General features: G+C 36.1%; 1 protein-coding gene across 4 annotated transcripts in view; it reads left to right on the top strand.

The window, feature by feature from the left end:
- The first annotated feature begins 3,366 nt into the window (after window positions 1-3,366).
- Window positions 3,367-17,803, top strand: part of LOC129755167 (uncharacterized) — an 82,105-nt gene continuing 67,668 nt past the window's right edge. For 3 of the 4 annotated variants that reach the window (XM_055751529.1, XM_055751525.1, XM_055751527.1), the window contains exon 1: window positions 3,367-4,210. The gene's annotated coding sequence lies outside the window, so the exon portion shown is untranslated. Of the gene's footprint in view, window positions 4,211-9,191; window positions 9,315-17,803 lie in introns of those variants that run through there. The other variant, XM_055751526.1, reaches the window with a different exon arrangement.

Below are 17,803 nucleotides of genomic sequence, written 5' to 3'. Positions count from 1 at the left end.
GATTTTAACCAACTTGGTCATTCGTTCTCTACAGATCACATCACTTCTCGTATTGATGATGGAATTTTTGAAATGGGTCAGTTTTTAATAAAATGAATGATTTATAACTGAAGAACCAACAAACCTAAATGAAAAACTTAAACTGATTTTGAAACCGTTTATCATCCTCCATTAAAAAAAGCATTCAGATTTAGCTTAGATATAATGCAAAGATAATATTACAACTATTTCTGACATCACTTAAAAAATGCTTTGAATATTTTGTATTCAAGTTTTTAATTCATTAAACAACTTTGTCGAAGACTGCAAATCGATTGACTTTGACAAAATATATAAACTTCAATTTGATTTAAAATTTCTTTGAAATTTGGTCAAAACTTTCGTTTTTCTTTGCATAATTGGGAAAAATAATCAAAATCAAAATATCCATAACTTTTTTCACCGAAGTCAATATTTCTCGCGGTTTTCGGTAAAGTTGATCATTTGATTAAAACCTTTATTTTCAGAATGTTTGTGATGTTTTGCAGTAGAGTGTGTCGAATTGCAACTTTTTTTCGAATTTCAACTCGCCTGTAGTCTAAAGTTTCCCTTTTGATCAAAACGAACCTTTTTATTCGAGGGTTGTTTATTTTAGGGAATTAAAGGATGGTTAAAAAATTTTGTAGCCGAATTATGCTGTTCCGGTACATTGCATTGCAATTAAGAGCGGTGGAAAGTTTTGACACTCCCGGTCAAGGAAAACTTTCGAAAGTTCCTTCATAGTCTTCCGACAAAATTTTGCGTCGTGTTCGGTAATTGCTGTTCCGGAACTGAAGTGAACTCGCTAAATATTTTCAGTCCAACAAAGAAAGTTCAATTTTTAGTTCTTTTTTCTTTTTTTTTTTTTTCTTTTTTTTCTAATTTGTAGCGGCCCACCACACTCCCCCACACCAAGAGGCTCAATTGACCCCCTGGTAATGGACGCTACTGTTCTCAGCACGTCTGGCAGCAAAACAAAGAAATTTCAACGCGAACAAAATTTTAATCATGCTGAGAACACAAAAGTTTATTATTTACTGCGAGGAAATGTATGCTATAATTAAACAATATTACGATAAGGATCTCAATGGAAGAAAATTTCCTTTAAAGAGATCCATTTCTTTTTTTTTTAATAATGTTAACTAATCAAATATTATGCTACATTTACTTAAGTTTACTTATTAATAGTTAAAAGTACGACAAAAGAAAACTACGATGCTACAAAAACAAACAAAATTTGATTTAAAAAAACTGGTTGTTGATCGACTTTTTTAACGATTCAATTTTTCTTTTAATAACTGTACTACTTTGACTTTAAACATGGAACGGTTGTTGATGGTCTTTATTTCAGTAGGTAAAGCGTTGTATATTGTAGGTCCTATAAAAGAAATTCTTTTTTGCCCTAAAGATGTCATGGATCGGCATCGTTGCAAGTAATTATTTTGACGGGTATTGTGGGTTCTTAATCCCGTAGTAAAATTAAGGTTTTGGTTATTGCTACTCGAGTGTATATTATCATGAACATATATAACGGTTTGCAAATTACAGAGTTCGGTTATTGGAAGAATGTTGTGCGTTCCCAGAGAGTATAGCTGTTGGGTAGGAAAAAGCAGGGGTAGTCTGAAGATGTTTTTCAAACATCTATTCTGTAGGGTCTTAAGTTTTTGAAGATGTGACAAGGAGGCTCTTCCCCATATCAAAATAAGATAGTTTAGATGAGACTGAATAAATGCATAGTAAAACTTTAAAAGAACATGTTGGGGTACTAAGTTTCTTAATTTCCACAAAACACCGCAAAGAGGAGAAATTTTTTTTACTAGGTTCTCTGTGTGACAACTCCAAGAAAGTGTTTCATCCAAGAAAATTCCTAGGTACTTGAAGTAATGAACTCTCTCAATAACAATTCCATCCATAATTGGGTCATTATTTGACAGTATTTTTTTATGTGAAGAACGAAACAACATATATTTGGTTTTTGTATAGTTTAGAGAAAGCAAGTTGCATTTAAAATATTTTGATAGTAACTTCAAATCATTTTCAATTTGTTGAGTTATAACATTCGTTGATGCAGCTGAATAAAAAATAGCTGTATCATCAGCAAATAATCGAGCTGTGCCTTTCAGTGGTAAATTACAAAGATCGTTTACATACAAAAGAAAAAGTAACGGACCAATGTTGCTTCCTTGGGGTACACCAATATCAATGTTTCTCAAATCGCTTCTAGTATTTTCGATCGCTACGAATTGTTTCCTTTCCGATAAATAACTGCGAAGGATGTTGTTAGCAGCACCTCTTATTCCGTATTCATTCAATTTGGACAATAATATGTCGTGGTTTAGTGTGTCAAAGGCTTTTTTAAGATCCAAGAACAAAGCACCAACGATATTCTTTGAATCAATTTTTGAAATAATAGAATCAACTAACTCTGTGATAGCAATTAGCGTACTCGATCCAGGTCTGAAACCGTACTGCAATTTGTACAGTATAAGGTCGAACTCAGCTTTGCTCCCTCGCCGAAGGAAAAAAAAGGATCAATTTTGAGTTCGCATTTCGAACTCCGTTTTGAACCATCGCAGGGAGGAAAAATGGTACTTAACTTTGAGTTCATAGAATCGAACTATGTTTTGAACCTCGGTCATACTTAATTTTGAATTATAAAAACGGTGGTGCATTTGTTTCTGTGTTTTGTGCAACGCATAAAAGTTTAAATTTCAATATAGTTCTAAGTCGATTTCAACCAATAATTCTATTTCACATTTGGATTATATCAATTTGGCTGTGTAATTTTCTACTCTGGTTTCTTATTTTTGAGTTTCCATGGTATTCTGCTGATTTAAAATGCTAAGGTTTTTTTTATGTTTTGGTAAGTGTGATATTTTTAATCCTTATGTCGTTTATTTACAGGATTCAAATATCTTATGTCATCAATTAGAATCCAATCAGAAATCTGAGGAATTTGTTTCGAATGCCACCAAAGTCGGCTTAAGTTTTTTAAGAATGACTTATAGGATACGGTATTACAGAAAAGTAATTCCAACAGGGTTTTCTTTCGATTCGAATAAGATTTCGATCTAGTCAATTGGATAACCCCCCGGAGGTTGGTTCTCTTGGTTGACTACTCACAAATACCAGTATGAGCGAACGATGTCACCAATACTTTCGAACAGTAGCCGTATTCCGCTCTTAGCGAGAGCGAGACAACCGTACATGACACCCCGGCATTGTCTCTCGCTTGTGCAAATTGTGCAACTGTGTATATACGACGAATGAATGGACGAGATGATGATGGGCTCCCGTTTCGTTTGCTTGTGCTTGAGCTAGAGTTGATTTCTGATCGGACTATCGGACGGGACGGGTTTCTCGGTCCCACTCTAGAGCGTCGGCTTTCTCTCTTCGTGTGCTGGTCGAACGCGCAGATGGGATTGGACCTTTGGCTCTTCCCTTTCTTCGAGCAAATCCTTCGGTGGAACTAGTCCCGGTACACTGGTCGTCGAACGAGGAGCGCCTCTTAGCGAAGTGGGACGTAAACTGTACAGAAAGAAGAGAAACCCCCTTAGTGCCATCAGCCGTCGTTCGTCGTTTCCGGAGAAAGTGGCCACTTTCGGAACATCCTGGTGCGTGACCATCCGCATGACAGTATCGAAATTGTGGAACCTAACCTAGAAAAGTGGCAATCAAATCTGCAGAGTACCAGTGTAACAAAAATGGCGATCTACCATCGTAGCAGGCCAAGTGTATAGAGTTGCTGCTACAAGGGAAGGAAAATAGATGTGGAGCTTTGAGAAGATTTTTTCCTCCATTCAGTGATAGATATTCGAGAAGCAGTATCGAAGTAATAATAGTAGTGGTATTTCATAAAGTGGCACTAGCACAGTGGAGTCGAAGAAGTGGAAGCACAGTGGAAAAAAAGTCTCGTTCGCTTCCTTCGAAGAACTTTGTTCGTTCATTCGTGGTGTTCATGTGTGTACGGGTATAAGGAAAAAAAGTAGCTCCCTGTGTATGTGTTGAAGTGAAAAAAGCGAAACTTTGACAGTTCGCTGGAGCAACAATTCGAAAAAGAAGAAGTCCCATCCATACATTGTACAATATCAGCGGCCAAGGAATACATAGCAGAAGCAGCAGCAGCGGAGTGACACCTTTTCTCATAATCTTCGAACGGCGGAAGTATTATGCTACAAAATGGAAGCAGCAGGTTTGACAGATCCTTCCGTCATAAATATTCCTAGATATAAGAGACCGTTCCTATCTGCTGAATCTCGAGTAGTTTCGTGCAAGACTTTTAATGCAATATTCCCTGTAACAGACGCAGAATATGTCCTTGAAAAGGGAACGCCTGGCCTGGTGCCTTCCTATAAAATAAGTTTGCAGCAGCAGCTTCTGTGCTACGCTTAGCGGCTAGATTAGATGTAGATTTTCTGAACACTCTGAAAACCGTCTCATTAACATCAAACATGGAGGAGAGAACCGTTGCTGGACCTTGAGCGATCACCTCTATCGGCTGCGTTGCGTTGCGTTGAATTATCCGCAATTTGCTCGTATTGGTGGAGCTCGGTCGCCGAATTGTCACTTTGCGTTCGCTTGCCGACGACCGACGAACACCACCAATGATCCGATCCGGCTGCTTGATGAAAGGTTGAACACAGAAACAGCAAACGAAGACGAGAAGAAGAAAAAAAATACAACAAGAAGTGCGCAGCCGAAAAGAACCTTTCTCTTCCCGGTCGTGTGCCAATGGTTTTTTGGGGAGGCCGAAAACATTACTTTCTGAAAATTGGAACAAAATTGGATCAAGGTCGTTCTGCAAAAATCTCCCCCTGATGCTCGGAACAAGGGAACATTTTGCAAGCAGCCTCAGTCACACTCGATTGACGCGAACCATACATTTCTTATTAGAATTTAGTTTCGAATGCACACATTAAAATTAGGAAGATTTCCAGTTATTCTATGCTATTAAGCTCACCCCCATTCTGATATTCTATGCAAACTCCAAATTGTTATATGTTGGTAGGTTTATTGCTTCCAGAACGTTTGAACCATCCGTGTTCGTTTATTTTCGATATGAATTTATCGAACATTCATTCATTTGAAGGAATAGACCAAAGTAAATCGTAAAATTGTATTTTACTGAAGGTCCCATTATTTGATTTTCAATGAGACTTATTTTAAACGGAAGTGTTCTAAAATGATTAAAAGGAAATGTACTGAAATTTTACATTCTCAAATGTCATCAGAAATCTTTGAAGGCCATCTGAAAAAAAGGAAAATAATTCCGTTTGATTAAACTTTTATTGGTTCTCGTTTGAAGGTTGAATTAAAAGATTTAAACTTCTTTGGCACAGATATCAGTGGGAGCTGAGATCAAAGAAATCAGAGTATTTTGAGAAGATCAAATGGAAAACTCCTGAATCGTTGCATTTTCAGAACTTGTGTCCAAATCCACCGGACATCCTCGTTGAGTGAAAGCAAAACTCGGCAAACGCGAACGAAGGCTCGGTGAGAAAGCATGGGTCCAAATCTGGATCAGATCAAATCTTAAGCCGAACTGCGGCCGGCACTGAGCGAACAGTATAAGTCTGTTCGAAGCAGATATCTATCTGGCTGGTCTTCTCTGAGTTGGAATAGAGTTCGGGTTTTTGAGCCTTCCAGTTGCAGCGGAAAGGTTGCACTTAAATCTAAAGGGTGGGCCGCTGCCGCACAGCATACCAGATGTTCCAACGGTTGATACTTGTGGTAACCGATAACGTCAAGCTAGCCTCAATATGGGTAAAAGGAAGGGTCCTTTTTCAAGAGAGAATTATGTCAAACAATGAAGACTTGGTGTTCCTCTCCAAAATTTTGCACTATGGTGGATAAGATCGTCGAGGAGCTCATTTACTAATCCCACAGGTTGAAGGCTATCAGTTAGACCCTGGTATTTAAGGCTGAAAATAGACCTGGTAAATATAGGTAATATCAGATCCTATCCAACACAGAGAGGAATAAAACTCCATCATATTTGGGATTTCGGGGTCCTCAAGTGATTGGAGGGGGCTTGAGTAAGCACCCAGGTAGACTGGAGTCGAAGACGCTTTTGAAAGATAAAACAGTTGGATCAGAATGTTTCTGTTGAAGTAATGCAATAGGAGACAGACTGTCGGCGGGAAACTCGATGAGCATACTTGCATGCGATTGAAGAGTGCTAAGCTCAAAATACTAGTATTCCATTAACTGGTAGACGAAAGAAATTAAAGATCTGCGAGGATCCGAATAGAGAAGGATGAGAGCATAACGAGTACGAGATCGGAAACTCTGCCAGGATCCCAATGGCTATACCTTTGGACAGACGCTTACAAAACGGTCATAGCCAAAAGCAGGAGTTGCACAGTGCACCTCTTCAAGGCTCACACACTAGTTCCATATGACTGGGATACAAGTCAGAACAATGGTAGAAAAACTTCACGACACCACCAAGTCTCTCCAACCGGAGAAAGTTCCGGTTTCGAACGTAGCAGTGAAAGCTGTGAGCATGGAGTTCTCTCATATGTTCCGGTCGTCATTGCAAAATTTTGAAAGTAAAAAAACCAAACTTAAGGAATCCTTCAGAAGTTTAAAACCGCATACCGCCGACCCGACCGTTGAAGTACTAGACAAAACTGAAGAATATATAGTAATTTTAATTTGGCTTTTTCGGTTTTCGATGTAGATAAAAAAAAACGGTGGTTTTTTAAATACCCGACGTTTCGACCAGTTTTTTTGGTCTTTTTCAAGGGAACTAGAAATTTTATTACAAATTATCCCTTGAAAAAGACCAACAAAACTGGTCGAAACGCCGGTTATTTAAAAAACCAACGTTGTTTGATCTACATCCAAGACCGAAAAAGCCAAATTAAATTTATTAATCAACATAAACCTGGCGCTTTACAACGCATATGTCGAAGAAATCAACTTGAGCATGTCCAGAGACCAAATTAAAACTAGTGTTAGAGAATGTTTTACAACAAATTAAAATGAGAAGTGAGTGTTAATTTAAGTTTTAACTCAAATAAAAGGCTAAAGCCTAGGATCCAAATGAAAAAAAAACCTAATCTCAAAATTGAAGAATATGTGATCACGGAAAAGAGTTCTTGGAGTATTGAGACTCCAGGCTCATTTTGGGAAGGCCAAGGGAGACGTTATCATTTATAAAGTAATCCTTGATCAAAGCCTGAAATCAATGGAAATCATTGGGTCAAGAGGTTCAGCAACGTTTTCAGCCAAATTTCATATCTTTTAACTCATCGATTTATTATAAAGACCATTTAAAAGGTTTACTAACAATAATAAGGTCAACTCAATCAAGGCAAAAGCTTCCAAAATCGTTTTTAGGTGTGTAGTTAGGCAAATATTAATTCTCGGACTTTTTTTGGACTTTCATAAGTAAAATCGTGCTTAACGTTAATCGTAATTTAGTTTTCGGTATTTTTTGCCAAATTTTTCAAAAAAAAAAACAATTTTTTTTAGTTTTTTTTACCTTTTCAGACATTATAACCTGATAGACTATTTTTTTTTTAAATAAATTTAAAACAAATTTATATCCGACCCCAAAGATTGACGGATTTGGTTCAATATTCGAACTTTAATTTATTAATGTATGTTTTCCAATGACAGCTGAATTCAGCTTTGTTTTTAGAATTAAATCGAATACCCAACAATTTTTTTTAACTTAATACGAAAGTTGTTTTGCTTCATTTGGCACATGTTTCTAAAATGGAACAAGTGTCCTCACTCTTCCCTGATTAACCTAGCTAGCAAGAGGTTATTGAAAGTGCTTAATTCCATTATAAATATAGCAAATTCAAGAATAAATCTTCGGGTTCATTCATATTAAATTTAACAACGCTTTTTTTCGTTCTTGAAGGCCCTGAACTGAACTGTTGCATCACAAAACGTGCTAGAAAGTTAGAAAATAGGAAAAAAAATGCAATCAAAAGTTTGAAATATTTATTATTTTTATTTGATTTTTTTTTTTCAAAATAGTCATCCCATTGAAATTTAAAAGGAAAGAATGTTTTAAAAGGTCAGGAAGTTCAGAACTATTTTCTCTTGAAAAATTGAATTATAGGTATAAGGGCCAACGAGTGACAATTCTTCAAAATAGGAAGACTCTCCATTTCATTCCGTACACGGAAAATAAAAAAAAGGAAAATTCACCAAAAAGCGAGGTGATTTTTTTCCACCCATCTTTCTCGGTAATTTTTTTCTTTTTTTATTCACCCAGCAAAAAGGTAAATTTTACCTTTTAATAATTCACCTAGCAAAAAGGTAAATTTTACCTTTTTCGCATTCATCTAGCAAAGCAGTAAATAATACTGTTTCCCATTCACTGATTTAAAAGGTAAATACTAGTTGGTTTGATTGGTTTCTTCAATAAAAAATAAATCATTCAAAAATTTATACTTATTTGAGATAAATGTCTTGGAATGTATCACCATTAGAGTGCCCCAAATGACCCGACTTTGTATGGGAAATTCAAAACCTGTGAAATGTTATGCGCTGCAGGCTAAAATTGATCCTAGTCCTAGAACAAGATCTCAAATTTGGCCAGATCGAATCACGGGAAGGGGTCGCTCAACGAGCCTGAAGTTTGTATGGGATTTCGAGACATTTTGTTCGGGAAAAACCTGAAAAACCAGTTTTTTTAATCAATAACGTTGGTTCCCGTTGGCCGATTTCTTTCAAAAATGGGTTTTCTTAAAGCCTAAACTATGAAAAATATTTCATCCGAAAACTGCATTTCGATAAGAGTTAAGATAAATAAGTTATTAGGCTTCAAAAATGTCTTAATTTTGTTAGGGTGGTAGGCTTTAAGAAAACCCGATTTTGAAAGAAATCGGCCAATGGGAACAAAAGTTATTGATAAAAAAAAACTGGTTTTTCATGTTTCTCCCGAACAAAATGTCTCGAAATCCCATACAAACTTCAGGCTCGTTGAGCGACCCCTTCCCGTGATCCGATCTGACCCAAATTTGGCATGCGATCTTGTACTAGGACTAGGATAAATTTTAGCCTGCAGCGCATAACATTTCACAGGTTTTGAATTTCCCATTCAAATTTGGGGCAGTCTAATCACCATGTTAAAAAAAAAATCTTGGGGCAAGTCCTTTCTTCGCCAGGTTCGCCAGGGCCACCATGACTGCTGAATCCTTCTGCATTGCGTCAACACCAAAAATTCCCGTTCCGACTAATCCGGTTAGGTTCGGCTTTTCCGGAATGATATCTGGAGGATGGCGTGTAAAAAACATCGAAGCTCAGTGGGCCAATCTTCACCTCGCTACGAGGTAATATTTACCTTTTTTTTGGATTCATTTTTTTTTCTCGGTGAATTTTACCTTTTTTCCAGCTCGATTCAGGTTAACTCTATCTCACTGTGAGGTGAGTTTCACCTCGAAAAGGTAGAAGTTACCTTTTTGACTTCCACGAGCGTTCACCTAGATATCTCGGTAAATTTTACCTTTTTATTATTTTCTGACTTAGTCGCGAATGACATAAAGATGTTAAAACGACTATAAACGAAACAAAAAAAAATCTGTGTAGCTCAACTTTCTGAAGTGTATTTGAGTAAACTGGTCACTAGGGTGGCAGCCAAACGGGTCATGTCGAATTTCGCAAATCGACCATATACATTTTTTAGATTGGCCCACCTGGCCCATTGGCCTAACCTGTGCAAAATTTCAGCTCAATCGTACTTGATTTAGGGATACCTGAACGTTCTTAAAGTTTTTTTTTTTAGCTTCTCAAACCACCAAAGAAGGGACCAAAGTAAATCGGAACTATCGAAATTTTACTTCCGATGCCAAATGACTTAAAAATACAGAAAACGTCAAAATTCGTTGTCGTCACGATTTGGGGCCGTTCAAATATTACGTAACGCAATTTTCGAGCATTTTCAACCCCCCCTCCCCCCTACGTAACACATTCGTCTCAAAATTTCTAAGCAAAATCCACAAAGCGTAACAAACTGCTATACCCCCTCCCCCCCTAAAAGCGTTACGTAATATTTGAATGGTCCCTTTTGTTTTTCAAAATCGACTTTGGAATTTCAAAAATTATGTAAGGGGGGACCAAAGGAAATCGGAAATCGAAATTTTAATTTTGATGCCAAATGACTTAGAAATGCATGAAACGTCGAGATCTGGTGATATCTCGAACCAAAAAAAATTTTGTCAAAAATCTACTATCTGGGACTTCGTCGGTTTTCTGAAAAAACGCCGTTTTTTTTTCTGAAAAATAAAGTCAATTTTTTCAAAAAAAAAATTGTTTTCGAGATAAAACTAGATCTTGACATTTCTGAGTCATTTGGCATCAATATTAAAATTGCGATTTTTGCGGATTTCCTTTGGTGTCCCCCTTACGTAATTTTTGAAATTTTTAAATTCGATTATTGACAAAAAAAAAAGGATTTTGACGTTACATGCATTTTTAAGTCATTTGGCATCATAATCAAAAAACGATTTTTCCGATTTTCTTCTTTAGTGATTTTTGAAGTTAAAAAAACCAACACTTGAAGCGCTTTGAAGCACTTCTAAATCTAGTCCGCAGTGTCCGCAGTCTAGTGAGCAGAAATTTTGAACACATCAGGTTTTTGAGCCAATCTACCTAATAATGGTCACCCAACTCAACTTAAACACACTAAGTTATTCAGCAAAAGTTATTTGGTAAAATTCGACCCATGGACTGGCAAAATACAGCAGTTTGAGTTTGGCACATCGACTTTTTATCGATCTTGATTCTTTACGTGTTAAATTTTTAAAAGGTCGTTTATCTTATTCGACACGGCAAAGTGGGACAGTTTTTGAAACTATTTCATTCTAAAGTTTTGTGAATTTCCACTACAATTGTGAGATAATCATATCAAATTTATCCCAAGTGAAAAATAATATTAGCATGAAAGAAAATTCAGTATTTAAATTTGGTGATGTTTTCTGTGGTTCAAAATTGAAAAGGAAGTAGTATTTGCCTTATAACAATAATCAAAGGTATTCAAAGAATGAAGACCGAAAAAGAACAAAATCTTCACGACAACGATAGGGATTGAATAAATTTAAGCTTATTTGGAGATGATAATTTTCAACATGATTCGAAAAAAGTTTTGAATCTTTACTACTAAGTTTTATCTTAGGAAGTTTCTGATAAAACAGAACCGCTTCCAAAGAAAATTTAATTCAATAGGTTAAAAGTTTCATCAAGCCCCCCCTCGGGAGCTCGGCAAATTCAATCGGTTCGAAGCCGGTCTTTTGTGGAGAAGAAAAGAAGAAAAAGCCCGTTTCTCGGTATGTGTGTAGCCCCAACGTGTGCTCCCATCACTGAAAACAGAGAAAGAGAGAGCAAGATGATGGGGGGAAGAAAGCATACGAACATAGGAACGGATTGCTGCTGCTCAGTACCAGCCGATTTTCCAGCTGGCTGGCCGAGTTCCGATCTGCTGTTGAGTTTGCCGGCCGAGAGATGAGCAGCAGCAGCAGCAATAGTTCGTTTGCTAGTTGTGGAGCTACTCCGAGAGGAGTGAAAATATTGTGGAACAAACATCTGATTTAATCGATTTTAGTTGCGATTCCACAGCCCTCCTCCCATTTCTCATCTTTTCCAACCCAGCTTGAGCGGTTCCCCGAAGCAGATCAACGAACTCGTCACCTGCCCGGTTCGCCGGAACATAGCTTTTGGCTACTGATAGACGACTGCTCACCGGCTACCGGGGATTGGGTTTCGCTTTGCTACCGGTCGATCGATGTGACCATCCCTCGCCAGTCAGCGGAAGAAGCAGAGAAAGATCCAAAGAGAGACAGAGAGAGTTACAGCAGAACCATGTCCAGTTTTTGCACGGAAATTAGATTCTATTTTCCCATCGTCATCTATACATCATTTTCACCGGCAGTCTTCTAAAAGTGGGCGCAAAAGTGTGCAAAATGCATGCATGCTGGCTGGAAGAGGATGTGGGTGGAGCAGCAAAAACCCATCATCGTTGTCGTTTTCGTCGTCGAGGGAAGGGATCCGGGAACCGAATGATAAAGTCTCGACTTTTCGATATGTACCCCCAAACCAAACCGAACCCAAACCTAAACTAGACATCCAGTCAGCCAACCAACCAACCAACACGATTTGATAGAGGTCCTCGTCCTCTGCCTTGCTACAGGCTGCCCTCCGGTGATGTTTGATGCTGGCTGATGACGGTTTGGTTCGGTTGATGCTCATCATATCGGGTTGGGGAAACGAAAATTGATTAGATTTTGCTGAGTGACAATTTAACGAATTACTCTCGTCAACTTTGGCGATGGCGAGTGAACGAGCGAGCTGGGAGCAGTTGGGGAGTTCGAGGGAAGTAGAAAGGAAACGAGACGAACGATAGACGTGAAATTTCCGCTTTCATAGATAATTTTATAAATACGACCTGGAGGATGACATCGGGCTCCAGGAGAGAGGAAGAGAGCAAAGAGAGGGCAGAATGAAATCTCGGAAATAAAAGGAATTGGTTGCAAATTGGCAAAATTGAAAAGATTTTTTAGCACGAACGTGTGAATTGAATTCTTTTTTTAAAGCTGCTCCCTGCTGCTGTTCAAGTTTGGGAGACAAATTTCTTGTCGAACTTGGCGATCACTGTCTGAGAGAGTGTAGGCGTTTCAAATCGTACATGACAAGTAAAAATTACATTTTAGAATATTTTTATTTATTTTTTTTTGAAAATCAGCACTATCACCTTCACATTAACAATGAAAAAGAATCGAACCCTCGAAATTTCTATTTTAAAACGGAACACAATGCAGTGCTCGGCATTTTTTCCTATAAAAAGTTAAAAGTGACAAATTTATGATAGAAAATTGGAAAGTGAATTTCGGCTCTAAAACAAGCGTTTATGAATTAAGACGTATCAAAGGGATGCGTTGAAGGTGGTCGCACTTTCCCTAACATGTCTGAAGTTTTTGAAAAGTTCTATCGATGGGATAAACAGCTACGCGAGGTACAATATTTTAGGGTTGGACCGAAAAAATATGATTTACATAGAATTTTGCACGCTTCGTAGGAACAATATCTTTTCCATTTATAAATCAGTCAATGAATGTCAAACAAAGCCTTAACGGTTTTAAAATGTAAGATAAAAACGAAATTAAAATTGAATTGTAATCATCATTCATACAGTCACACAAAGGTCCCTTGAGGTTCTTGCCCGATCTAACTAGCTACCGCTACTTATGAGATATATTGGAATGATACCAACAGAATAATATTTACATTTTTGAAAAAAGTATTAATCCACCAAATTGCAAAGTTTCGTCCCATCGAAAGATATTGGACAGTAGTCAACCCAAGAAACAATTTAAGTTTTATGCCAACCTTCACAGCTCGCTTAAGACTATTTCCTAAAGTTACTTTATAAGCCAAAACACATTATATGCTTTAGCATAACTACTTTAAAGCTAACATATGGACCAGCTGGCTCTGTTTTTCTAACGTCTAAAAAGCTTATTCTATACGCTATAATAAAACTTCCAACACAATAGTCGACCTTATAGACTTATAACTTTAAAAAACCCTTCAGAGCTCTCTTAAGACTACCCACAGCTCTTTGAAAACTACTAATTTTAACTTTCTGTTCCGTGTTTTTTTTCCTCGTGTTATCACTTACTCTCCCAAGCATTTGGTGATTGGGGAAAAAATCTTTTAAATTATTTTAAAAATTTTTTTTTTATTTTTTATATATCTTAGCATGAAGCTTCCTGCAACCTCAGATTTCTGGTGAAATATGAACGAAATAGCATCAAAACATAAGCGCGCCTCTAAGAAAATCAAGGTCAACTACATTTTGAGTATTTTTTAATTCAAAAATAATAATTTAAAGAACATATAAATTTGTTCAATTGATGCAATTTTTGTTTTGCATTGAAATTTATTGGTAATGAATTTCAATGCAAAACAAAAATTGCATCATTTGAACAAATTTATATGTTCTTTAAATTATTATTAAATTACTATTAACAAATATTACCGCAAACATTGTCAAATTAGCTGAAAATGTCTAGTTTTTAGTATTATAATATTATTTCCAGTAAGATGGCTTCAGTAATTTCGATTGAATTTCAAAATCAACATGGCGTTTAGTAAGTTAATATTGAAAATCTTAAAGCAGTTGTAAAACGGTTTTAAAATTGTTTTATGCCCTTTAAGAAAATGTTGTTATAAAACAATTTCAATAAACAGTTTTAAAATAACTTTAAGAGAGCTCGAATCACACCACTAGAACCGGTATGTAATGGTCTTTCTTATGCATATAGTTTTAATGCTCAAATCTTGCGTCAAAATACTCAAAATCCAGTGCAAAGCCGAACGAATAAATACTTTCATATGTGCAATATATAGCTTCTAATTTCAGCTTTTTCAGGCACTCAGTGAATTTTTCTTCGAGCACTCAATAACTGCCTTACAGTCTTTTTCCCGAAGCATGTTTTTTGGATTGTTTTCTCAGACTTCGAATAACTTATAATCAATGATTGTAGCTGAATACTGTCTGAGAACTATATTTCAGTCACGTTACTCACGTTACAAGCTTTCCAATACTATAAATTTTGTAAAAATCGGTTAAGAAACAAAAGAGTATACCACCTACGTTTTTCGAAATCTACAAACGTAAAAAAAACAATTTTTATGAAAAATACGTGCATTTTGAAAATAAAAATAGTCATGAAGAATAATTTGCGAAAAAACGATTATAACTAAGAGGAGTTATAGTCATTTGAGGTTCGAAAAATGTCATTTGTTAAAACAGGTACCAAAGCTCTAATGAAAGCATTAAAGTATGTGTTTTATTGAAGAGCAATACTTTTGCATCTTTTTTACAGCACTCTTAAGATAGTGTTTTATTCAAGTTTTAGTAAAACTTTTAGAGCCCTTTTGAAACACACGATCAATAAGTGATTTTCAAACTTTATTCACTCACCACTTTCTTTTGCAAAGTGTTTGAGCTTTAACGCCCCCCTTAGAGAATTTTTAGAAAAACTTTGAAATATGATGATCATGACCGCTAGTCCGGATTTTCAGAAAAAAAAAATTAGAAAAGCCCGGTCCGTCTCGCTTGCCTGAATATCAAGGGAAAAAGTCCGAATTATCAGCTAAATCCAAACCAAACATTTTTTTTGGAATTGTGAAATTTAATTTTAACGTCGCTGAAGTTCTTGGATAAACAATAATTTTCCATGTGTTTATATTTCACCTTTTTTTACGAAGTTTTATGAAAAATACCTGATTTTAGGGCTGATTTGCCCGGTTTTTGAGTTGAAAATTTTGAAATCCATTACCCGAGATTTTGTCTGGTTTTTGAGTAAAAATCCCAATTAAGGCTATGATCATTTAGTATCCGGGCAGTTACAAACGTGTGTATTTTAAAAACTATTCATTTGATCGAAAAACTTTCTATGGAGAAAATGAAGGTGTTAATATGATATTTAATGTAAAAATATTTAAAAAAAAAATTATCAATGTTTTCAAGAAATACTTTAACTTTTTCATAAAATATCTTTTTTATCTTTGCACACTTTTTCCAGTCATGTTTTGTTTTTTTTTTACCACAGAAGCAAAACCTTTGCAAAATCATGATATTTTACACAAACTCACCTAGAAAAAGCAATTGGTATCTGGATGGAAACTTTTCATGAGCAGGCATCTCGAATACTTTCATCTCTTAAATCCGGTTATAATATAAATTTTTTTGTCCATCAGAACACATCTGTCATATTGCGTAAAAACCGGATGTACAGACTGCGATCTTTGGAACTGATCATTATTAGTTATTTACTTGGTGTCTTCTAGTCAGGCAACACTTTTTGCCTGCGGGAAATGGTTGTTTTGCATTATTTAAGGAGTCTGAATTCAGTTATCCCCAACAACCATAGACTTTTTACCATATTTAAGATCAAGGGTTCCACTCCGATGGTTGGTTTGAACTTCGTGTGGATCCTATACTTCATGAACATATGGTCCGAAAAAAAATCAAAAAAAATCCACAGCTCATGAGCTTTCAAGTCAACAATTAAAAATTTTCGAGGAGCAAAATGCGTAAAAGGAGCAAATTTGTGCAAAATTATTTTTACCATGTCTTTTTGCATCGTAAATATCTCAAACACACGTAAACTTAAAAATCTATCAAAAATAAGCAAGATAGTCCTTTTCATAACCAACACAACGCTACTAAAGTTTTGTATGTCCGAGTTCGATTAACGTAGCTATTACCGAAATAAAGTGCTCGGATACTAAATGATCATAGCCTTACGTACAGAGAAAAATCTGGAAAGCTTATGTTAAACTGAACGCTTTATATCACGGTATTTTTATTTATTCATTTAAATTTTTTGAAACACTTGGAAACAATTTGTAGATTAAGAATTTTTTTTTGCAAATTTGTAACTTTATTTGTAGGTTAAGAAAAAACTGTTGCATATTTGTAACTTTATTAACGAAGGTTTAAAATAAAAGTTCTCTTAGCTAAAATGTCATTATTTATTCATTTTTCTTTTCATATTTTTAATTAATCTTTTTATTACAATTTAATATACACTGACAAAACCAGATTAACATAGTATAACAATGACAAAAGTTGCAAAACTAACTTTGCAGCTCTGCGATATTATACATATTTTAGTCTAAAACCTGTTTGATGTTTAGTAACGTAATTTCATTGTTTTGCTTTGTACACCCGTAAGTTCAAATCTACGTTGTTTCGTAATTTGTTAACGACCTTGCCGCCCCCTGAGCCCTTCCAACGCCCCCCAAATTTCAAAGTTTTGCTCACCGCCCTCGTGAAAGCTCTCAACGTTCCCCAGGGGGCGGTAGGGACCACTTTGAAAACCACTGCGATAAGTGAAGCATTTCCTATGTTACAATAAAACAGTTTTAAAAATTGGATGCCTTGGAAAAGTCTTCATAAAACAATAATAAAACTCAAAAACGCCAATTGCCTTAATCTGTGTTACTTGAGAAGCATAAATAGAATAAAAAATTCATATAAACAGCAAAAAAAACTCTAATATGTGTTTTAAGCTTACTTGGTTGAATAATTGTACTGAATCAAAGCAATCGAAAGATTCTCTTTATTTCGACCACGGTATGAGAAAAGTTCAGATACCGGTCTTTAAATAGCAACTTACTATCTTCTTCAGTGAGTGCTTTCGATTGATCGTGTGATCAATCGAAAACGCTCACTGAAGAATATAGTAAGTTGCTATCGAGATACCGGTACCTGAACTTTGTGCTTCGTTTTAGCTAAATTGAGGGTCAGGAGCTGAAAAATATTCATGAATGAGTTTTATATCTTCTTCCATGTTGGTTATTATGGCATTAGGACAGTTTTCAGGTTAAAGTAAGGCTGTATCATCAGCAAACAGACGAGGTATTTTTTTGTTATGGAAAGACCACTGCAACCAGTTGTTAGATCTTTTGTAGCATTACCCCGTGTTATTTATTTTTACTACAATATGCTTTCAGATACACTGGCACTATTGATAAGTGCTAGGTGAACACTGGTTGAGCATATGATGAGCACACTTATATGTTAGATCCTAAGTGCAACCTTACATTACCTTAATTTACACAAGATATCCTATGTGTCAAACGTACAAACTTCCGAAAGTGGCAGCTAGCATGCTTTAAATGCTAAAACCGCCTACCTCCAGAAGAAATACTATGTATGCCATGACCGAGATTCGATCTCATGAACTCTGACTTAGAAGACATACGCTCTAACCTCTAAACCAAGGCCGCTCGCCTGAAGAGGAATACCACGCAG

The sequence above is a fragment of the Uranotaenia lowii genome, chromosome 3 (assembly GCF_029784155.1).
Source record: "Uranotaenia lowii strain MFRU-FL chromosome 3, ASM2978415v1, whole genome shotgun sequence".
Taxonomy (NCBI): Eukaryota; Metazoa; Arthropoda; class Insecta; order Diptera; family Culicidae; genus Uranotaenia; species Uranotaenia lowii.
The sequence above is the reverse complement of the archived record's forward strand: the minus strand, read 5'-3'. Positions and strand labels throughout refer to the sequence as shown.